The sequence below is a fragment of the Phocoena phocoena genome, chromosome 13, assembly GCF_963924675.1.
Source record: "Phocoena phocoena chromosome 13, mPhoPho1.1, whole genome shotgun sequence".
Taxonomy (NCBI): Eukaryota; Metazoa; Chordata; class Mammalia; order Artiodactyla; family Phocoenidae; genus Phocoena; species Phocoena phocoena.
The window spans coordinates 74,248,926-74,273,735 of record NC_089231.1 but is presented as its reverse complement, the minus strand read 5'-3'; the positions used below and the strand labels follow the sequence as shown (position 1 = coordinate 74,273,735).

Sequence of the window (24,810 nt, the reverse complement as noted above, 5' to 3'; positions counted from 1 at the left end):
TAAGGTGAAAGACATTTTCAGATATACAAAATAATTTATCAGCAGATTTACACTGTAAAAAAATGCTAAAAGAAGTTTTTCAGGCAAAAGGGAAAATGATACCAGGTGGAAATCTGGATCTACACAGAAGAACGGAGAGAGCTAGAAATGGTAATTATATGTAAATACAGTTTTTTTCTTATTATTGAAATGTCTTTAAATCATAATTGACTATTTAAACAAAAATGATAACAATGTATTATGGTGTTTATAACATTTATAAAAATAAAATGCATTACAACAATAGCCTAAAGGTCAGAAGGGAAGAAATGGAAGTATGCTATTATAAAATTATTATACTGTATGTGAAGTGGAAGGATAACACTTAATGGTAGACTGTGGTAAGTTAAAATGAATATCATATACCCTAAAGCAATCACTAAAATAATAAAACAAAGAATTATAGCTAATAAGCCAACAAACAAGATAAAATGGAATCATAAAAATATTTCATTAATTTTTTAAAGGCGGAAAGAGAGGAAAAATAGAAGAACATATAGTACAAATAGAAAACAAATAGAAGGTGATAGACTCAAACCTAAACTTATCAATAGGTCACATTAAATGTAAATGGTTAAAACACCAGCAGTTAAAAAGCAGAATCTGTCTGATTGGATAAAAAAGTAAGGCACTAATAGGTTAAAAATAAAGGGATGGAAAAATTATACCATACTATTGCTAGTCAAAAGAAAGCTGAAGTGGCTACATTATTTAATATTAAATAATGTAATAAAGTACATTCCAGAGCAAAGAATATTACCAGCAATAGAGAAGCCCATTTCATAATGGTGAAGAGGTCACTCAAGAGAACATAACAGTCCTAAATGTTTATGCCTTTAATAACAGAGTTTCAAAATACATGAAGCAAAAAGCGATAGGACTGAAAGCAAAAATAGACAAATTCACAATTCAATTTATCTCTCTCAATTACTGATAGAACAAGTAAACAGAAAATAAGGTTATAGGAGACTTGAACCAACTATCAACCAGGTCTGATTAGACCTAGACTTGATAGAATACTCCACCTAACAATAGCAGGATGTACATTATTTTCAAGTACACATCTTACCAAGACAGACCATATTATGGGCCGTAAAAGTCTAAATAAATTAAAAATGTGAGGTTTATCCTAGGAATTTAAGGTTGATTTAACCTTCAAATATTAATTAATATAATTCACCTATTAACATACTAAAAGAGAAAGACCATATGATTATCTCAGACACAAAGCATTTGACCAAATCCAACATCCATTCCTGATGAAAACTCTCAGCAGGCTAGGAGTTGAAGAGAACTTTTTGATAAGGGTCATTTACAAAAAACCTACAGGTAACATACTTAAATGGCAAAAGACTCCTGAGGTTAGGAACAAGGCAAGGATGTCTGCTCTCTCCACTTTTTTTTTAATTGAGGTATAATTGACACATAACATTATATTAGTTTCAGTTGTACAACATAATAACTTGATACTTGTATGTATTGTAAAATGATAGCCACAGTAAATCTGGTTAACATCTGTGACCATACATAGTTAGAAAATTTTTTCCTTATAAAAACTTTTATTAGCTATAGTCAACATGCTGTATATTACATCCCCATGACTTATTTTATAACTGGAAATTTGTACCTTTTGACCTCCTTCACCTGTTTCACCCACCCTTGCCTCTGGCAACTACCAATCTGTTCTCTGTATCTATGAGCTTGGGTATATTTTTGGTTTTGGTTTTGCTTTTTTTAGATTCCACATATAAGTGAGATCATATGGTATTTGTCTTTCTTTGTCTGACTTATTTCACTTAGCAAATTCCCTCTACGTCTATACATGTTGTTGCAGATGGCAAGACTTCATTATTTTTATGGCTGAATAATATCCCATTGTATATATGTACACCATATTTTCTTTATCTGCTTATTCATCAGTGGACATTTAGGTCGTTTCCATATCTTGGCTGTTGTAAATATGCTGCAGTGAACATGGAAGTGCATACATCTTTTCGAGTGTCTTTTTTTTTTAATTTATTTTTGCCGCATTGGGTCTTTGTTGCTGCATGCGGGCTTTCTCTAGTTGCGGCGAGCGGGAGCTACTCTTCGTTGTAGTGCACAGGCTTCTCATTGCAGTGGCTTGTCTTGTTGTGGAGCATGGGCTCTAGGGTGCGCAGGCTTCAGTAGTTGTGGTGTGCAGGCTCTAGTTGTGGCTTGTGGGCTCTAGAGTGCAGGTTCAGTAGTTGTGGCGCACGGGCTTAGTTGCTCCGTGGCATGTGGGATCTTCCCGGACCAGGGATTGAACCCGTGTCACCTGCATTGGCTGGTTAGAGTGGTTCTTAACCACTACACCACCAGGGAAGTCCCATGAGTTCTTTTTTGCCTCTGCTGCTTCCCACAGCACCTGAGTGATCCGCAGTCTGGACATAACAAATTCCAGTTTGTCTCTAGGTGTCCTATTTCCCAGAGGATCAAAAACTTTAGAGTTGAACAGATTTCAGATTTCTCAGATAGAATATGCTTCCAGATATGAACTTAGAATCTACTGTGTTTAAATTTTTCTAGTTTTGGTTTTCACAAATTCAGCAAACATTTATTGAGAACTGACTACCAGCTACAGGCAAGGCATCAAGTTATCCATCACTATCTTATTTTCTGATGCATTTCAAAGGAAGTTGGAGACATCAGTATACTTTACTCCTTAATACTTTAGGATGTATACCATTAACTAGAGTTCAGCGTTTGTTTACAGTTTCTTTTGTATTTGTGTCTGTAACTTTGTGTGCCAGGCACATGATAGGTGCTTATCAAACGTCTATTGAATATATGAATGACTGAGTCAGATCAAAACACAAAAAGAAAGAAGACTGGAGTGTGTGCATTCATGAAAGTGGTAGAACCCTATGCAGTTTGCAAAGGGCATTTTGTATCTGCTGCCTTGACAGTCTCAAAATAAAATTCCTTCCACCATACTTTCCCTTCAATCCATTACGTGTATACGAAGGCCCACACATACCTGTGTTAGAATATTCCTTTCTCAGAGGCAAAACATTCCATTCTCAGAAGCCAGGAAGAGGGAATCTTTTAGGAAAATGAGGACAGAATAAATCGATGCTCCTCTTCCTGGTGTGGCTCTGGGGTCATGCTGGGCATGAGCCATGACAAAAACAGCTGATTAGGGTTTAAAGGGAGGTTTGTTTGCTTGCTTGCTTGCTTGCTTGCTTGCTTATTTGGGGGGGCTTTTGGTCTCAGTATCTCATGGCCTAGCCAGGCTGTCCTCCATATAGACCTGTCACTTTTAGGCTAACGGATGGGTTAAAGAATGGGCAGTTTCTGCTTAGCCAAATTCTGCCCATTTTTCCAGGACCAGCTGGCAGTTCAGCTCCTTCGTGAAGACTTCCCTCACCATTCTAGCAATGATTGCTTCATTTTCTGAGCTCATTATCACTGACTTAGCACTTACTATTCATTGCCTTGGAGATTTTGTTTTAACTTATTTTTTTATTGAGGTATAATTGATTTACAATATTACATTAGTTTTAAGTGTACACATAGTGATTCAAAATTTTTTAGATATTCCATTGAAAGTTATTATAAAATATGGGCTGTATTTCCTGTGCTGTATAATATATCCTCATAGCTTATTTATTTATTTTAAATAATTTTATTGATTGATTGATTTTTGGCTGCGTTGGGTCTTTGTTGCTGCACTCGGGCTTTCTCTAGTTGTGATTGGGGGCTAGTCTTCGTTGCAGCTTGCGGGCTTCTCATTGTGGTAGCTTCTCTTGTTGCAGAGCACGGGCTCTAGGCATGTGGGCTTCAGTAGTTGCGGCTCGTGGGCTCAGTAGTTGTGGCTCACGGGCTCTAGAGCGCAGGCTCAGTAGCTGTGGCGCACGGGCTTAGTTGCTCCACAGCATGTGGGATCATCCTGGACCAGGGCTCGAACCCGTGTCCCCTGCATTGGCAGGCGGATTCTTAACCACTGTGCCACCAGGGAAGGCCCGCTTATTTATTTTTTACATAGTAGATTGTAGCTCTTTATCCCCTACCCCTAATCTGCCCCTCCCCCTCCCTCTTCCCACTGAACCGCTAGTTTGTTCTCTATATCTGTGAGTCTGTTTCTGTTCTGTTATATTCATTAGTTTGTTTTATTTTTTTGATTCCATGTATAAGTGATAACATACAGTATCTGTCTTTCTCTGACTTTATTTCACTAAGCATAATACCCTCCAGGTTCATCTATGTTGTTGAAAATGGCAAAAGTTCATTTTTCTTTAATGGCTGAATAGTATTCCTGTGTGTGTGTGTGTGTGTGTGTGTGTGTATCACATCTTTTAAAAATTTTTAAAGAATTTTATTGGAGTGTAGTTGATTTACAATGGTGTGTTAATTTCAGATGTACAGCAAAATGGTTCAGTTATACATATACAGGAAAATAATCTGAAAAAGAATGAATATAGGTTATTACAGAATATTTAGTAGAGTTCCCTGTGCTATACATTACGTCCTTGTTGGTTATCTATTTTATATATAGTAGTGTGTGTATGTTAATCCCAAGCTCCTAATTTATCCCTCCCTCCCACGTTTCCCCTTTGGTAACCATGAGTTTGTTTTTGAAATCTGTGAGTCTGTTTCTGTTTTGTAAATAAGTTCATTTATATCATGTTTTAAAAATTAGATTCCACATATGAGTGATATCATATGATATTTGACTTTCTATGTCTGACTTACTTCACTTAGTGTGATAATCTCTGGGTCCATCCATGTTGCTGCAAATGGCATTATTTTGTTCTTTTTTATGGCTGAGTAATATTCTATTGTATATATGTACCACATCTTTTTTATCCATTCCTCTGTTGATGGACATTTAGGTTGCATTCATGTCTTGGATATTGTAAATAGTGCTGTAGTAAACATTGGGGTGAATGTATCTTTTCAAATTATGGTTTTGTCCAGATATATGCCCAGGAGTGGGATTGCTGGATCATATGGTAGTTCTATTTTTAGTTTTTTAAGGAACTTCCATACTGTTCTCCATAGTGGTTGTACCATTTTACATTCCCACCAGCAGTGTAGGAGGGTTCCCTTTTTTCCACACCCTCTCCAGCATTTATTGTTTGTAGAGTTTTTGATGATGGCCATTCTGACCAGTGTAAGGTGATACCTCATTGTAGTTTTGATTTGCATTTCTCGGATAATTAGTGATGTTGAGCATCTTTTCATGTGCCTTTTGGCCATCTGTGTGTCTTCTTTGGAGAAATGTCTATTTAGATCTTCTGCCCATTTTTTGATTGGGTTGTTTTGGGGTTTTTTTTTTGATGGCTAAGTTCTCCAAATATTTATTACAGTGGGTCATCAGCAGTAACAGGGCTGGGGGAGGGACACACGAGACTCATTTGCCCCTCAGGTAGAGCTCAGGGGTCTGCCAGCCTGCGGGGGCTTACTTCAGGCCCGCCTTCCGCCAGATGCGCCTCAGGTCTCTCTCGAACCTCATCTGCTTCCGTTTCAGGCGTCCCTCCCTGACTTTCTGCCGCAGGAACCAGGTCCTCTTGACCAGCTTGCGGTACTTGTGATGATTCATCTTCTGCCGGCGGATCTTGAACAAGTTTTTGGACTGTATCTGGGGTGTGTCCCAGACCTCCTTACCCCCCTGCTCGACCCCTTCCCCAACCTGGCTGGGCGGACACTCATAGACTTGGGCTGGAGACACAGTCCCTGGGGCCCCAGCATCCAGTCTGGGCAGGAGGTAGCGAACGGTCAGCCAGCTCGCCAGGGGGCTGATAGACATCTTCCTGGGGACCAGCATCTCCTCAAGCTCCATGTGGACCCGCCTGTCAGGGAGGGAGGCAACCCCACTTGGGCCTGTTGGTTGCATGCTGTAGCGAGGCCTGCAGGCATGCCTGCCCAACACCTCGCAGACAGGCCAAGGCCCACTACAACCTGCCCAGGGAACAGCCCAGAGCAGCTGGGAAGTCAGGCGCACCATGAACATGGTCTGTGCTTGGCGGCGGCCCCAGGCACTCAGCGGAGAGCGCGGGTGGTGTCGACGCTCGGGTCTTAGGCCCCGAGCCCCAGCCAGCAGCGGTCGCCTCCGCCATCCCTGGAGCCCGCACACCACGGCCTCACGCCGACTCTTCCCAGACGCAACCGGGAGACTCAGCTGACCATTCCACCGCGCTCTGGTTTTTTGTTTTTTTGACATAGAGTTGCATGAGGTGTTCGTATGTTTTGGAGATTAATCCCTTGTCAGTCACTTTGCAAATAATACCCTCCAGGTTCATCTGTGTTGTTGCAAATGGTGAAATTACATTCTTTTTTATGACTGAGTAATATTCCTGTTTGTGTGTGTGTGTGTGTGTGTGTCACATCTTCTTTATACATTCATCTGTTGATGGACAGAATGGTACTTGCTGACACCAGTGTCCACATGATAGAGCAAGCTCCCAAAAATGGCTGCCACCAGTGTCTTTGTCCCTAGGGTGAGCTCCAGTGGCCTCCTGCTTCTCGGGGAGACTCTACAAGATCAGCAAGTGTGTCTGACCCAGGCTCCTTTCAAATTACTGCTTCTGCCCTGGGTCCTGGAGCAGGTGGGATTTTGTGTGCACCCTTTAAAAGTGGAGTCTCTATTTTCACTGCAGTAATTTTTCATTATCCTAATTTCAAGCTCATATTCACATTTTCCCAATTGACCTTCAAAGATGTACTTTACTCTTGGTTTGCAAACCAGAATCCAATCCAGGACTATGCATTATGTTTGTTGCATTATATCTGGTCCCTTAAGTATTATTTATTGTAGTACAATTCCTCTTTTTCATTGACATGTTGAAGAAGCTGGGCCAGTTGACCTGTAGAAAGTTCCAGCTTCTGTATTTGTCTGGCTGCTTCCTCATAGTGACATTTAGCTCATTCTTCTATTCCCTGGCATTTCCTATTAACTGGAGGTTATATATTAAAGCTTACTGGATTCAAATCAAACATTTTTGGCTAGAAGATGTACATTTATGATGACAATGTGAGATCCTCCATTATTCAGTTGTGTTTTCTTGCTTTTGACAAGACATGTAATCTGTAGCGTTTTCAGGCATTGATATTGAAGGATTCTGCTTTCAGCACCACCAAATACTGGAACATAATTTCTCATCCTTTGTGGTCATTGAACGTTTTGATAAAAATAGCATATCACCAACTAAATTTTCGCACGTAACTTTCCTATGATTCCTATGGTCATATGGTTTTGGTTCATATAATTTAGTATTCATATATTGGAAAATGAAACAGTATTAGTTTTAGACTAACATAAATTATATCTTATCTGTAAAAATGAGATTAAGAAGATTTCAAATGGATAAGATTACCTGACAAACCAAGAATTGTGTTTTAATGAGTACAGGTTTGGGAACATGCGAAGTACAATCAAGGCATGACTGGACTTATTTTTAACTAAATCATGATACTAAAGTTAACTAAACATAGAGGGGTTTGAGAGCTGCAGCCTGGTGGTGGGTCTCCTTCCCTGGAGTGGGAGTGCTGGGCTTGAACAGAAGTTTCTGGGCCATTGGTCCCTGGAGAGACCATAACATGTGATTTTATGACTCTGATTGGCATATAAGATCATCCAGGAGACTCCCAAACTGGAATTTGGCTTCATATGCCAATTTCTTTGAAGGGATGCAGGGATCAGCAAACTTTTTATTTGTTATCTCACCGTTGCTGGTGGGCAGGAGTCAGCCTGGCTTAACTGAGCCCCTATGCTCTAGGTCTTACAAGCCCCTCCACAGGCACACCCCCTCCTTCCAGAGGAGCCACTCTCCAGACTTTTATGGTAATCAGTCCTTTCCTTTGTGGCTGGCAGGGGCTACTCTTCGTTGCGGTGTGCGGGCTTCTCATTGCAGTGGCTTCTCTTGTTGCGGAGCATGGGCTCTAGGCACACAGGCTTCAGTAGTTGCAGCACATAGGCTCAGTAGTTGTGGCGCAGGCTCTAGAGTGCAAGCTCAGTAGTTGTGGCACACGGGCTTAGTTGCTCCGCAGCATGTGGGATCTTCCCAGACTAGGGCTTGAACCCATGTCCCCTGCATTGGTAGGTGGATTCTTAACCGCTGCAACACTAGTGAAGTCCCTTCTCTGATTATTCTTCAAGATAGATTCCTAGCAGTAAAATTAATGGATCAGAAAGTGTAACCATGGAAGATAATTTCAGGACTTCTGTGGATTTACTCCATAATCAGAAGGATAGCCTTTATTCTAGTTTAATTCTTCTACAGTGTAAACTAGCTACACTTTGTTTAGTGTGGCAACAAACTATAGAATCAGTAAGCAATTTCCTTGTATTGGATCATCAGACTCGTTTTCTTCCTCAGATTCATCTAGAAATGTATTTCTTTTCCTTTTTTTTTCTTTCTAATGTATCCCTCCCTCCCCCCTCCTCCACTTCCCCTTTGGTAACCATAAATTTGTTTTCTATGTCTGTGAGTCTGTTTTTGGCTTTTTTTGTTTTTGTTTTTGTTTTTGTTTTTTGGCTGCATTGGGTCTTAGTTGCAGCAGGTGAGACCTTCGTTGAGGCATGCAGGATATTTCATTGCAGCGCACAGGCTCTTTATGGTGTGCGGGCTTCTCTCTAGTTGTGGCATGAAGGTTTTCTCTTTCTAGTTGTGGTACACAGGCTCCAGAACGCATGGGCTCTGTAGTTTGCGGCACACGGGCTCTATAGTTGAGGCGTTCAGGCTTAGTTGCCCTGCGGCATGTGGGATCTTAGTTCCCCAACCCGGGATCAAACCCATGTCCCCTGCACTGGGAGGCGGATTCTTTACCACTGGACCACCAGGGAAGTCCCTGTTTTTGTTTTTTTTTTTTTTTTTTTTTTTTTTTTTGTGGTACGCGGGCCTCTCACCGTTGTGGCCTCTCCCGTTGCGGAGCACAGGCTCCGGACGCGCAGGCTCAGCGGCCATGGCTCACGGGCCCAGCCGCTCCGCGGCATGTGGGATCTTCCCGGACCGGGGCGCGAACCCATGTCCCCTGCATTGGCAGGCGGACTCTCAACCACTGCGCCACCAGGGAAGCCCCCTGTTTTTGTTTTATAAATAATTTCATTTGAACTATTCTTTAGATTCAACGTATAAGTGACGTCATATAATATTTGTCTTTCTCTGTCTGACTTTTTTCACTTACTATGATAAACTCTAGGTCCATCTGGAAATGTACTTCTTTCATGCTTCCTAATACCCATTCATTTGGGTTTATGTAGTAATTATGGCTGATTGGCGGGAAAGCTTAGAACTGTTGATTCTCATTGTATAGAAATAGCAATTATCCATGATCAAATGTATAAATAAAGACATTGATTCAGTATGCTTTGAGGATTCACTTTCCAGAACTTAAGTTCTATCAATTGAATGTTTTAATATGCATGCTTCTATGTTGTTGCTTTCACTTTAGCAGATGTAAAATGCGTGTGTTCATTTACCTGTTTCATGTCCTTCCTTGAAAGCAGGGCTGCGTCCTAGTCAGTGCCTAACATCTTTCCTTGCCTGTGGTGGATGTTCAATAACTGTGTGTTGGAATAGTATTGGATTACCATGTTATTTGGAATTGTTGCTTTTTGCTCTTCCTCTTAATATGTTAGGTCTATTAATGAATGATCATTTTGATTTTTACAGCACCTTCTCCTCTACCTAGGAGCTGTGAGGTGGCAGGTTGTTTGGATTCTTTTTGGTTTGGAATAATTATTCTGACATTTAAATGAGCCTCTGTCTGAAAGTGCGCAAATTTTCATTTCTATCTTTTTACGCTTCCTTGCTCCCGAGAAATTTCAGGTTTATAAGACTGCAGTTAATTAATAATCTCCACCATCGCATCCCAGATAAGACGGGAGGTGACAGAAAGGAAGCAGAAACAAGTTTAAATAGAATGGTGCTTAGCAGTGAGATAGCACTTTATACTTGAAAGCCTTCGCAGGCATTAACTAATCAATTTTCCAACACATTGGAGAAGTCGTAAATGGGTTTTCATTATGTACTTAATTGCTGAGAAAGTGAGAGATGCTTTTAATCTCTTAACTCTTCCTGAGAAGTGGACATTCACTTGGAACAACTTACTTTTTTTTTTTAAAGTTTAGGTGTGTTTATTTATTTTTTAATTTATTTATTTTGATTATTTTTGGCTGTGTTGGGTCTTCGTTGCTGTGCACGGGCTTTCTCTAGTTGTGGCAAGCTGGAGCTACTCTTTGTTGTGGTGCGCGGGCTTCTCATTGCAGTGGCTTCTCTTGTTGCAGACCACAGGCTCTAGAGTACACGGGCTTCAGTAGTTGTGGCTCACGGGCTCTAGAGTGCAGGCTCAGTAGTTGTGGCACACGGGCTTAGTTGCTCTGCGGCATGTGGGATCTTCCCGGACCAGGGCTCGAACCCGTGTCCCCTGCATTGGCAGGCGGATTCTTAACCATTGCACCACCGGGGAAGCCCCTCTGTTTTTCTTAATCTGAATTTTTAAAAAGAGACTCATCCTTTGACCTTCCATTTTTCTCAGGAGACAACTGAGTCAACTTCAAGGCTTATGGGTTTCGTCTTCACGAAGTCAACACACTAGGCAGTTTGCAGAAGCAGTAAGCTCCTCTTGCTCCCTCACCATTTTGGAGAAACAAGAAGATAGAACAGATGCCAACTCAGAACACAAAGTAATGTCTAATTGCCCCTGAAGGGTGGTTTGGCTGTGGGTAGAGTTAGTTTGTCCCATGTGTTTGAAGGTCTGAGGAAACCGAGGCCAGATTGCTTACATGAATTGCTTATGTTCACCCAGTTAGGAATGGAGTCCCGAGACAGGTGATCCCTGTCCCAACACTTTTTGGTTCTTAACCTTTTTTCCATCAAGACACATGTTTAATTTGTCCAGAGAGCTAGCTCTAACTATAATACAATACCTTTTCTCTTCTAGTCAAGAAAATATAGCGAGTGAACATTTTGAATTTGTGACTATTGAAATTTTCTGAAGAAATGAAATATTTACTTCATTACTCTGTTAGTAATAACAAATGACTTGCAACATATCTCACAACTGATCATGACCAAACAGTATGTTCATAGTTAGAGCTTTATATAATATCTTTTAATTAATATTTTTTTCAAAATAGTAAATGGACATCATTAGAAGTCTTTCAGTATGTTTGATTTCTTAAAACAAAAACAAACAAAAGTCCCAGCAGTCTTTGCCTCCCCACTTGCTTGTACCAAGCGTAGTTCTTATTTTTTTCACTGTTGGTTTTCTTTAAGTCATTTTTTGTCAACTGATTGCCTGTTGTGAGCCAAGCCCTTTCTGAATCCTGGAGAAGTGGCAAGAGGTGATCCACCCTTTCCTTGAGGAGCCTATAGTCAAACGCTAGTGATTGTTTTGAGGAAATAACTTGTTATACTGGGAAAGTAACTTAACCTCTCCAAAGTTCAGTTTCCTCATCTAAATAGTGTGTTACTAATACCTGCCTAACAGGTATCATTATGAGGACTTCAGGAAATAATTCACGTGACAGCACTTAGCACTGGTACCTGGTGCAGGATAGGCACTCAGGGATTGTTCATTCAGTTTGCATCTGGGGAACCATGTAAGATGCTATCATTAGATAATTAAATTATGATATGAAAGCCATTTTAAAAATATGAATTGAGAGACAGAAGCAAGAACTGAGAGCTAGGGTTTATTAGGCTCTGTGGAGGATATAGGGTTTAAAGAGGATCAGAGCTTAGATGATGAAGTATAGGTATTATCAGGGTGAGGAATGGATTGGCTCTGATTTGGAGGAAGAGTTTGGGCTCCCCTACTTAAGTCTCAGCAGCTTTTATCCCCACATAGTATCTGTATTGCTTCCCCAGTGATGTCACAGAAAGTAATTCTGCACCCAGTGGTAAAACCCTATGGAGCCAAACCTTGTCAGCATTATTGCTATTTCCATGGCAACCATCAGATGATATATAATCTTAGTAAGGCAAGTTGTGAGAAGTATTTTCATCAACAAATGCCCAAATTTACTTGTAGGATGTCCCATAGGAGATCACCCAGCCACTTAGCTGCTGTCTCCAAAATCTAAACCCTGTTCTTCCACATTTCCATGTTTGAACATTTAGTGGGAAATTTTTTTTTTTTGCGGTACGCAGGCCTCTCACTGTTGTGGGCTCCGGACGCACAGGCTCAGTGGCCATGGCTCACGGGCCCAGCCGCTCCACAGCATGTGGGATCTTCCCGGACTGGGGCATGAACCCGTGTCCCCTGCATCAACAGGCGGACTCTCAACCACTGTGCCACCAGGGCAGCCCCTGTGGGAGACATTTTTAAGAAAAAAATCTTGCCATGGATTTTTTCCATAAGGGAATATCATTATGCTTGAATTCTGTTCGAATAGTTTTTGCAAAATGGACATAACCAATAAGGTAAATCTGAGGGGGGGAAAAGGCTTTTATATCCCAGTTATAGATATTTTTGTAACTATTGATAGAGTTTTGTGACTACTGGTAAGTAATTAGGTACAAAGGTAAAACTGGCTTGACTCATCTTCTGTCAGTTTTACTCAAATGAAAGATTTAAAAATAAAATTCTTAATGTTTAAAAATAAAATTTTCCTACTGAAAACTGAACTCATCCTGTAATATGGGGTATTTTATAGAATTTGTTTTGTTCTCTGTGACATTTTAGGAGTATGTTATAGACAACTGTAAGTTGAAAATGAATGAATATATACACGTTTTCCCTGTATTCAACAAATTTGTCTACTATGTGCCTGGCACAGTTCTGAGTATTGGGGTTATGGTGACAAACGAAATAAAGGCCCTGCCCCTGCCCTTTTGGAACTGACGTCAGGGGCAGAGAGAGAAGCAATAACTCAGTTAACAAGCTAAGTATCAGGTGTGATAAGTGCTCTAGATTAAAATTAAACGGGGGTACTAGAGATTGACACATGTAGGGGTCAGGTGAACAAAGAAGGCCTCTCTGATGAGATGACATTTGGGAAGAGACACGAGTGAGTGAGGGAACAGGCCTTGTGAATATCTAAGGGAAGAGCGAGCGTTCCAGGCAGCGAGATAGCAAATGCACGGATGGTGATAAAGAGTATGCTCGACAGGGCTGAGGACAGCAGGGAGGCCAGGATGAATGGAACAGAGAGAACACAGTGGATAAAAGAGCAGATCAGAGATGAGGGGGGGTGAGGGCAGGAATCTTTTAGAGTCTTATGAGCCATGATAAGGACTTTGTTATATTTTATTCTGAGTAAGATGGAAAATCTCTAGATTGTTTTGAACAGTGACATGATATGACTTGGGTTTTTAAAGAATTGCTCTGCTGTTTGGAGAGTAGACTCTAGGAGGACACGCAAGGCTGGAAGCAGGGGGAGACCACTTAGGTGATGACTTACTGCAGTCAGTAGTCTAGGTGAACGATGATACTGGCCAGACCTAGGGTGGAAAAGTGGAGACAGAGAGTAGCGGTAGGATGATGGATATTTCTTTTGCTTCATAAATACTCATAATGCTTATGCCAAGCACTGTTCTAACAGCTTTATAAACATCAACTCATTCATGCTCATAACAACCCTCTGAGGTAAATTTCAAAGGTACAGCCCACAGGATTTGTAGATGGATTGGATGTGGTGGGTAGAAGGGAAAAAAAAAGGAATCTGATAATTCCTTTATGTGGGCCTAAAACTTCTAAGAATGGAGTTGCCATCTCCTGAGAAAGGGAAGATGCAGGTAAAGCGTGTTGGGGTGGAGGGCCCTAGAACGAGGAGTTCGGTTTTCATATACATTGAGTTTGAGATGCTATCAGCTATCCAACTGGATGTGTTGAGTAGGCAGTTAGATAGAGGAGCCTGAAGTTAGGGAAGAGGTCAGGGCTGGAGATAAATTACAAAAGCTGTCTGAAAGCATTCAGGAAGAAGTGCCCACTGGAGGTCTGGTTGTTGCTGGTAAACCTAACCAGAGGTAGGTGTGAGGAGTCTTTTCCTGTGGGTGTGGTTGTAGAGTGGCATTTTCATTGGCTTTCAGATCAGACCTACATTTGAATACTAGCTCTATCATTTACTGATTAAGTGACCTCAACTATGTGACTTAATCTCACTTAGCTTCACTTTCTTCATCCTTAAAACAGGTTAACAGGACATATCCTATAGCATTGTTAAGATAAAATGAAATAACATGTTACCTAGAGCAGTGCTTGGAAATGGAGTGCTTAATAAATATTCATTATCTTTCTTTTCCTCAGATTTAGTTTGTTGCATTCAACCCAAACTAAAAGAACATGGGCTTCTCTTCAGTATAAAATACATGTGAATTTAAATATTTATTTATTTAGCTGCATCGGGTCTTAGTTGCAGCATGCGGGATCTTTCATTGCAGCACACAGGCTTCTCTCTAGTTGTGGCATGTGGGTTCCAGAGCGTGTGGGCTCAGTAGTTGTGGCACAAGGGCTCTCTGGTTGTGGTGTATGGGCTCTAGAGTGTGGGCTTAGTTGCCCCGCGGTGGCATGTGGGATCTTAGTTCCCTGACCAGGGATTGAACCCACGTCCCCTGCATTGAAAGGCGGATTCTTAACCACTGGGCCACCAGGGAAGTCCCAAATAAATCTGAATTTAAAGCCTACTTCCATATATATACTTCTGGGGGTGCCTACTTAATGACAAGCTCCAAAAAGGATTTCATTCAAATCTATTTCCTATCAATCAGTAATGACCTTATAAAAGAAAGACTCCTGTGAGGTTTATAGAAGGCACAGGGGAAGAAGTTGTGGGTTCTAAGTATTAAAAGATTCCACATGCAAAAGCAGAGTGAAGGTATATGTAGAAGCACCAATCAGCAAATCAGCAGATCAGTCATAGGTAATTTACATCAAAGCAGTAAGTAAATCCGCCTGAGTCCTGGTGATGACCTATAGGAGGAAATAGTGCCCTTTCCTGGGGATAGGCTATTTAAATCAAAGGGAATTATCTCATTAATTACCTGATGATCCTGCTGGAAATTTGCTAAAGGGACACTCCTGTGGTTTAGCTTAATCCCACCTCTTTTTTTTCCAGTTTTAGCTTGACTATCTCAAAAAGTACTCACTTAAGGGGTTCAGATTTTATCTCATACAGTAAACATTTGAGCACCTACTCTGTGCTGTATACGTTTTTAAGCAAACAAGTATTAATATGAGTTCCAATTTCCTGTTCTTAAGTCATTCACAGTGTAAGAGAGAAAACACACATGTAAACAAATAAACAGAACAGACTGTGTAGTAAACAAATAAACAGAATAGAGTATGTAATACTCAAAATAGACTATTATTACAGGACTGCAAATAATGTAGTCATTTTACCCTAGGAGATTATAAAAGCGATACAGGTGTCACCTCTGAACTGGGCCATTAAGGTTAAGAATTTATCAGGTGAAAATTTTCAGGGAAAGGTATTCCAAGAAGGGAGCGCACCGTAAGCAAAATCGCAGAGGCTTGTACAGGGAAAAAAGAAAAAAGCATAATTTGATTAATAGTTTTGTTTTTATGGTGGTGGGAAGAAGAAAGTGACCACCAATTTGGAAAGCAAATTCTCCTAAAACCTTTCCCACCTCCAAACAGGAGTATTTGAACATTCCAACCTTTAAGGTCTAGATGAGTCCCCAGGTGAGCCATATGACCAAAAGAAATAAAAAACATTAATAATACTAGAATTTTCTTTCTTTATTAGGATTAGCCGTGACAGTTATTTTCTAAGGGAATCCTGAGTGTGTCCCTAGGACAACACCATTTGTTTTCTTGTGAAGGACTCCTAAGTGTCTACTTACCCCAGCCCATTCCCATCACTGACCTAAATTAAAATTTAAGTAGAATGTCATTCAAAGAATCTATCTTCCCCCTCAGCCTTCCTGTTTATTATGAAAAGGTTCTCAGTTTCTCTTCCACGTATCTCCATGTAATCTTTTGAAAGCATAAACATTTCAAATTCTGGGAAGTTTGCAGTGCTCATGGTATTTTCAACCCTGAGGGAACAGGGAGGCCTGTTCCAAGATAGACAGGTTCTTGTAGACAATGCAGTTCCTCAGTTTAGCTGGATAGTAATTCTTTTAGCTTGGCTACATTTCCATATCCACTCCCCTTTTTTTACCCCTGAGACCTTTCAAGGTTTCTCTATGGTCACCACACCACATCCGTGGATAAAAGAGAGTACCTAGATTCTCTGCAACACGGCCTCAGTGAGGGCTGTCATTCTCTCCAATCAATCTCTATGCCAAATTTTCTTAGGCTTTTTAAGATCTGTCCTCTTTTGTATTTAATCTTTTAGACTTTCTGGGCCAATGACTTGAACATCAGGTCTTCAATTCAGTTGATCTTTGAGGTTATTAGAGCTATAATAGTGATGCAGACAATAGTAGCAACAGAACAGCTCGCACATGCAGTACTTACTGTGCACCAGGCACTCTTCTCAGCACTTTACATAGATTAATTTATCTCATCCTCACAATGACCTTTTGAGGCAGCTACCACTTTATCCTCATTTTACAAGTGAGGAAACTAAGGCACAAAGAGTGCTGCAGTTTTGCCTGAGGTTACACAATGCAGTAACTGGTAGAGAAGAAAGACCGTGTTCTTTTCAGAGCCTGAATTTGGAAGACAGTTTTCCCACAAGAGTTGAGTTTTATTCATCTCTGTATCCTCAATTAAAAGCATAGAAAGCAAGTGTTTTATCCATGTTGGAGTTAGTGCAAAGTGCCAGGCCATCGAGTGAACACAGTATTGTGTCATTTTGGTTTAAAAAAGAAAAAAGTACTACATGAATCAAAAGTTTTGATTATGAATACAGTATATTGGCAATATCTAGGGCCTGTTTTATTATATGAGTCCTCATAGAACATTTAAAAATAAAAATTTAAAAATCTGTTCTGACTTCTTCTGAAATACATTTTTTTTAACTAGCAGTAGGGATCTGACATTGAATAATGGCCCTCGTCCAGAAACAAAAGTGGATTAACATTTCTCCTTTTTTTCTTTTTCAATTAAGGTCTTTGATGCTGAGGGATTACGTTTGTGATAATGATGAAAAGGATGATAATAAAACCATTATTGTGCTCTAATTTTAAAGTTCTTTCAAATAAAACAAAATTAGACATGGCCCCTATCTGGTGGGCGTACACTTTCTAAATGTCATAGAGCAGCTTTCCACATATCTCATATAAGCAGGCATTCCCTCCCATGCGTAATAAACATTGTTAGTGGCATCAGGCTTTCCTTATTCTAGGGGATGAGTTTTTGGCATCCCTGAAAATCATCCAATATGTGACTCTGTTTTTGTCTAAAAGAAAAATAATGGTATTGAAATGGAAAGAAACTGAAAATAGTAGTCAAGCGCCAACTAGCTGTGTGATCTTAGGCAGGACCTTACTTTCGCTCACTCAAATCATATCAAAGGCCTCACTTTGTTGACCCATGCCTCAGTTTCATCAGCCACCAAATTAGTGGTTAGAGCCAGATAGTCTCGGAGGTTTCAACTTTCAAATTGCATGTTTTCCTTTGAGCAAATGTCAGTATTCTATTTGGAGTTTTCACTTTATCATAAATAATAGTAATAGCTATAACTTATTACATATTTAGTCAGTGCTAAACATTTTATCTACATTATTGTTACCAGAGAGGGACCCCTTCAAGGGCCCAAGAAGGGCTCTTGTCTAACACTCAGAAATGAATTGTCCGAGGAGCCATACGTGCTGATGAAGCAAAAGACTGTATTGAAAAGCGGCGCTCAAGCGGAGAGCAGCAGCAGGGTGAGGAACCCAGGAGAACTGCTCTGCATCGTCGTGGCTCGAAGTCTCGGGTTTTGTGGAGATGGGGGTTAATTTCCGGGTTGTCTGTGCCCGGTCGTTTTGCTCATGCCCATGTTTGGTCTGACTCAGGGCTTTTCCTGGTGGCATGCACATCTCTCAATCAATATGGATTCCAGCGTGAGTGTTTCTGGGAGGTTGGCAGGATATACTATGGGCTGGCATCTCCTCCCTCTTTTCGACCCCTCCTCATTCTTCTCGTTGGCGGCAGTTTGTCAGTTCCTTGTTCCCTATTGGGACCTTCTCTTGTGAGACAACTTATGCAAGCAGTTATTTTCATGCCTGGCCAGGGCAGATGGTTCCGGTCCACGGTTCCCTAACATTATTTCATTTTAATGCTGGCATAACTGTTAAGGTAGATCTTTTAATCACCATTTTTCAGATGAGGAAACTGAGGTATAGTGATTGTATAGTTTTCTCAAGATCACACAGCTGTATTCTTTGTTGTTCCTTCTCGTAAGACATCTACGATATTTTGTCTTGAGCTATGTGTGCATTTCTCTTACTACCTGTCAGTATGTACAAATATTCTGTACCTTATATTGGCTTCTTCACGAGTGTTCATCTCATTCTCCTTCAGCTACTTGAGGATGGAGATTGTGTCTTGTATTTTTTATATACCTCATAGGGACATGAAACTGTAAGTTTTAGAACTTTAAAAGTTTAAAAGTAATAATAATAACTTCTCTTCCCCCTCAATCTTTCTAAGCTTATGCTGTCTGAGGTTTGTTGTGATTGTTGTATCACTCTCCCAAGCCTCATTATTACTAAAATTTCTGATCTTTATTTCATGTTAATTTTTTTTTTTTTTTTTTTTTTTTTTTTTTTTGCGGTAGGCGGGCCTCTCACTGTTGTGGCCTCTCCCATTGCAGAGCACAGGCTCCAGACGCTCAGGCCCAGCGGCCATGGCTCACGGGCCCAGCCGCCCCGTGGCACACGGGATCCTCCCGGACCGGGGCACGAACCCACGTCCCCTGCATCGGCAGGCGGACTCCCAACCACTGCGCCACCAGGGAAGCCCTACCTATTTTTAAATAAAATAACTTTATTTTCCCTAATTATTAAGATAATACACACTACTATAGAATATTCAAACTTTATGACAAATTTTTTTCCGAAATGAACATCACTAGGAATCTCATCCTCTAGAGATAATCACTGATAGCATTTTGATGAATAGCCTTCCAGGCCTTCTATGCATGTGTGCACTTAAATAAACATATACACATAATCTTAGGTAAATAGGATCAAATATGCTGGGTTTTTTTCACTTTATATTACATTGTTGAAATCTTTCCATATTAATGCAAGTAATCAGTGCGTGGGTGATTCAGTGGTAGAGTTCTCACCTGTCATATTAGTGCAGGTAGATGTATATAGCATTCCATTGCACTGATACATCCAATCTGCTAACAGTGAACACTTGGGTTGCCTCCAGTCTTTTACTGTTGCAAACAATTATGCAGTGAACATCCTTGTACATAAATCTTGGGTACAAAGTGAGTTTCATCTGTCTGCATCGCATATCTGAACTAAGATAGTATTAATTAGTAAAGTAGTACAGCGGATGTCCATAGCCACACCATTATCATGTAACAGCATAAATTTACAAGAACCCAGTAACCCAACATGGATTAGACGGGCAAATGTCTACCTGTAACAGGCATGGAACTTTGGGTTGTTCAGAAAAACATAATCCCATTAAGCTAAAATAAAATGAAAAGCTTGATCAATATGAAACTTATCTTCATTTTGTTAAAATCTTAAATTTTTCACTTGAAAGAATTGTTAGGTGTTTGTTTCTGTGTTTACTTTGGCTTGGTAGTAAAGTAGTACTTTGCAAAGTCTAGAGAGGATGCTCTGTATTCTAAAGTGAAAAATAGAACTTGATAGGAAAACTGTCTTTCTGATAAAACATAAACCATTCATTCTCCAAATATGTTTTAAGCACCAGGGATGTACTAAATAATGTGGATACTAGGGCTCAAAGTCTAGCAGGAGAGAGATTAAAATAGTTAATCTAGTTGAAACCCAAGATGAGAGACCAGGAAGAGAAAATGTTTTTCTTTGAATATTTGCAAACATCAGTACTCTACTTACTATGTCTCAGGTTTGGTTTTGTTTTCTCATTCTCTAACCTTTCTCTATCAACTGCATTGCTATTAAAATTTTAAGTCCCTGTTTTCTGTGATTTGGTTTTCCATCCTTTTCAGTCATTCTCCCTAAATTGGTATCTCATTTGTTTACCTTTCAGTTACTCGTTATGTGACCCTTATGTATCCCTTCTGGGCCTCAGTTTCCTTATCTGTGCAATGAGGGAGTTCAAATAACTGGTTTGTTTTTTCTAGTAAGTTCCAGCTCTGACATTTTTAGAACCTAAAGTAGAGACCAGATCTGTCTTCCTCACTATTGTATCCCTAGTTCATAGCATAAATCTGGCCACACAGTAAAAGCTTAATAAACTTTTGTTAACATTTTGACTTAAATTTGGGGGTCTGTGTGTCTACTCTAGTTCTTTGGAGATTTTTACTTTTGTTTTTTTCATCCTATAGTAGCTATACTACTATATATTTAGACTTGATTCTTTTAATTGCTCAAGGGCAGTTTCTGTCAGCCATGAAAGATACTTAGTTCAGTTCAGTTCAGACATTTTTTGCATACTTATCATATGCCAGGCATTGTGCTATCCACTGGGAATACAAAAATGAATTAGACTCAGTCACCTCTCACCTTAAAAAGCATAAAATGTGGTGAGGGAGAAGGAATGCCAATGGATAACTGTAATAAAATGTAATATGTGCTCTGCTAGAGGTGTGTGTCCATGATGCTATGTGAACTCAAAGGATTGTTTTTTATTGCTAGACATCTTGTGTCATTTTCAGTCTGGTCAGTTGTATTTTATATTTTCCTGTTCCACAGAGATATTTTTAATCATGTCTTTTATTTATCTAAACATAATCACAGTTGTCTTACAATCTATATCTGATAATTCTAGTATCTGAAGTCATTATGAATGTTTCTGTTGTTTGTGGTGGTTCTTGCTCATGAGTATTTGTTTCTTTGGGTATTTTTGGTTTTGTTTTACTATAATCTGCTTTTTTTTTTTTTTTTTGTGGTACGTGGGCCTCTCACTGTTGTGGCCTCTCCCGTTGCGGAGCACAGGCTCCGGACGCGCAGGCTCAGCGGCCATGGCTCACGGGCCTAGCCGCTCCGCAGCACGTGGGATCTTCCCGGACCGGGGCACGAACCCGTGTCCCCTGCATCGGCAGGCGGACTCTCAACCACTGCACCACCAGGGAAGCCCAATCTGCTTATTTTTATTAGAAAATTATTTATAGAAATTATTTGATCTTTGGATGAAGTTACCATCCTTCAGAGATGACTTGTTTTCTCCTGCCAAGTGTCTAGTGGCACTACCAATGCGGTATTTTTTTTTTTTAATACTGTTAGCCTTATAAGGAAGTTACGGGAAAAAATAGAGATTCTCATATACCCTTCTTCTATTTTCCCCTAATACTAACATCTTACGTAACCATAGTGCAGTTATCAAAACCAGTAAATTAACATTGAGGCAATATTAACTAATCTACATACCTACTGGAATTTTGCCAATTTTCCCACCAGCATCCTTTTTTTGGCCCAGGTTTCAGCTCAACCTCCCATATTGTATTTAGTTGTCATGTTTATTTTGTCTCCTGCAATCTCTGACAGTTCTTCAGTGTTGGTTTGTTTTTCCTGAAGTTGGTACTTTTGAAGAGTAATGATGAATTGTTTTATAGAAGGTCCCTCAATTTGGGTTTGTCTGGTGTTTTGTCATGATTAAATTAGGTTATGCAGTTTTGCAGCAATAGCACAGAAATGCAGTTGTGCCCTTTTCAGTGTTTCATATTGAGGACATGAGGTGTTGGTATATATATTTTTTTACTGGTGATATTAACTTCTACCACTCGGCTAAGGTAGTATCTGCCAGGCTTCTCCACTGTGAAGTTACTCTTTTCCTCTTTGTAATTAATAAGTCTTACAGGGAGATAACTTTGAGACCATATAAATATCCTGTTTCTTGTCAGACTTTTGCCCACCAGTTATTAGCATTCATCCTCTAGCTCTTTTTTTATGTATTTACTTATTCATTTATTTGGCTGAGCCGGGTCTCAGTTGCAGCATGCGAACTCTTAGTTGCGGCATGTGGGATCTAGTTCCCTGACTAGGGATTGAACCTGGGCCCCCAGCATTGGGAGCATGGAGTCTTAGCCACTGAACCACCAGGGAAGTCCCCATCCTCTAGCTCTTGCCTGGAACAGTTATTACTGTGATGCTTGCCTAATGGTGATTTTCTGTCTCCAGTGGTCCTTCTACATTTATTAATTGGAATTCTTCTGTAAGGAAGAGCTGCCTCTCTTCCCTTATTAATTAATTTATCCAATTATTTACTTATCATTGTGGACTCATGAATATTTATCTTATTCTACACATTATAATTCATTGCTGTCATTATTTGTTTTATTGATCATATGGTCCCAGCCTTAGGCATTGGGAGCTCCTTCGAGTTGACTCCTATGTCCATTCAGTGTACCTCCATCATTTTTTGAGCACTTCCTTTCTTTCTGGCATCACAAGATGTTCCAGGCTCATCTTGTATTTTTCCTTCCCCAACGCTGGAACAAGCCATTTCTCCAAGGAGCTTTAGTTCATTTATTAGAGATTGGTATATAGAAACCAATGTGAGCAGTAGAATGTCATTACTTTTAGGCCCTCTCAGAAGACAGAATTAGGAAATAAGTGTGTAAATGCTAACACATTCATAAACAGATATCTATAATTCTTTCTCAATCTCTCCATTTATATATGTATTAAAAACCGTAAGTTCATTCTGATGTCTCCAGTTCTAATACAGTACCACAGAGTTCATGTTAGCCTTCCCTCTTTCCTTATTTGTTACTTTTTTTTTCCACAAGAGAATCCAGTTCTCATTATCCATGGTACATTTACTTATTTGTTCAATTCTATTAAACACATACAGTAATGTTAGAATTGCTAAACCATACATCTGTGAGAAACAAGTTTATTAACTACAGTTCAGTAGCTCTGTAGAGTTCTTTTTTCCCCGAACCTTACAGTATACAGTCAAAAGACTGTTTTCCAAAGCTATTTAAGTAAGTTATTTTCTTATTGGCCCCCTACAGTTGTGGTTATGCTATTTATTTGTGGTGTAGTTAGGTTTATTTGTTACTGTTTGTGTTCCATTGGTTGGTTGTAATAATTTGCATATGTGAAATATTAATGTGACTCCGTTAATATCTTGTCAGCTCTTTGATGCTTTTAAGAAATCTTTTCCACTTTATCCAGTATTTTTAGCTGTTTTCAGTAGGAAGGTCAGTCCAAACAACCTATCCCACTGTATTACCAGAAATGAAACCTCCTCTTTGGAAAGGTATTGGTGAAAATCTTACTATCTTTATATATTAAGTAAAATATAAATACAAAACAAACTTAACTTCTGAGTTTTATTTTTGAAAGGCTTTGGGAGGAATTGGCATACTAAAGCCTAGTGAGAGCAAAAGGCTATCATACATTTTTGCATTTACTTACCATCTAGTAGATGGCTATTGCTTTCATTACTATAAATAATCAAGATAGCATATTACATGATAAGCCTCCTTTTTACTATCAGTAGGCTCATGGCACCTATTACCAAATTTGAAAGTTTTTAACTATAAGACCTTGAAAGTAAGAAAATACAGACTTCAGGTTAATTGGATTTTCCAGTTAAGCAAAGGCTAATCATAAACCCATTTTCGGTTCAAATTGGTGTAGATTTTCTATTCTAAAGTATAATCATCTACTTTTCTGACTCAGTTTTTCCATTCTACTGGAAAACTTAGGTTTTCTATTCCACTTCTACTAGTAGTAAAGTTCTGCTACCACCACCAGGGTGACACGTATTCATTATAATTGCAAAATATGGGAAAATCCCAGATGCCTAACAATAAGGGAGTGGTAAAGGAAATCATAGCATATCTACTTGATGGAATATTATGCAGTCACTTAAAGTGACAATTAAGAAGTGTAATAATAAATAACATGGAAATGTTTCTGATACCAGGCAAAATGAAAAAATCTGTATGAGTAATATGATCATGGGTAATTGTACATACATACGTAGAAAGATTGGGGGGAAATCAATAAAATGTATTTTCAAAACAAACCCATATTCTGGGGTTCTGTTACAGAAACTGAAAATTGAAAAATAGGGACTTCCCTGGCAGTCCAGTGGTTAGGACTATGTGCTTCCATTGCAGGGGGTGCGGCAGGTTCGATCCCTGGTCGGGCAGCTAAGATCCTGTGTGCCGTGTGCTGCGACCCAAAAAGAAACAAAACGAACTGGGAGAAAATATTTGCAAATTATGCAACTAACAGGGCTTAATTTCCAAGATATACAAACAGCTCATACAGCTCAATATCAAAAAAAAAAAAACAACCTAATCAAAAAATGGACGGAGGACCTAAATAAACATTTCTCCAAGAAGACATACAAATGGGCAACAGGCACTTGAAAATATGCGCAACATCACTAATTATTAGAGAAATGCAAATCAAAACTATAATGAAGTACCACCAAACACCAATCAGAATGGCCATCATCAAAATGTCTACAAATAGTAAATGCTGGAGAGGGTGTGGAGAAAAGGGAACCCTCCTATACTGATGGTGGGAATGTAAATTGGGACAGCCACTATGGAGAACAATATGGAGGTTCCATAAAAAACTAAAAATAGAGTTATCATATGATCCAGCAATCCCACTCCTGGACTTATATTCGGAAAAGATGAAAACTCTAATTTAAAAAGATACACATGCACCCCAGTGTTCAAAGCAGCACTGTTTACAATAGCCAAGTCATAGAAGTAACCCTAAATGTCCATCAACAGCTGAATGGATAAAGAAGATGTGTAACACACACACACACACA

General features: G+C 39.6%; 1 protein-coding gene and 1 pseudogene across 2 annotated transcripts in view; one reads left to right on the top strand and one right to left on the bottom strand.

Moving 5' to 3' along the window:
* Window positions 1-24,810, top strand: part of BICDL1 (BICD family like cargo adaptor 1) — a 97,336-nt gene that overhangs the window by 40,729 nt on the left and 31,797 nt on the right. The gene's annotated exons all lie outside the window — the stretch shown is intronic.
* On the bottom strand, window positions 5,462-6,013 carry LOC136133295 (small ribosomal subunit protein mS38 pseudogene; annotated as a pseudogene).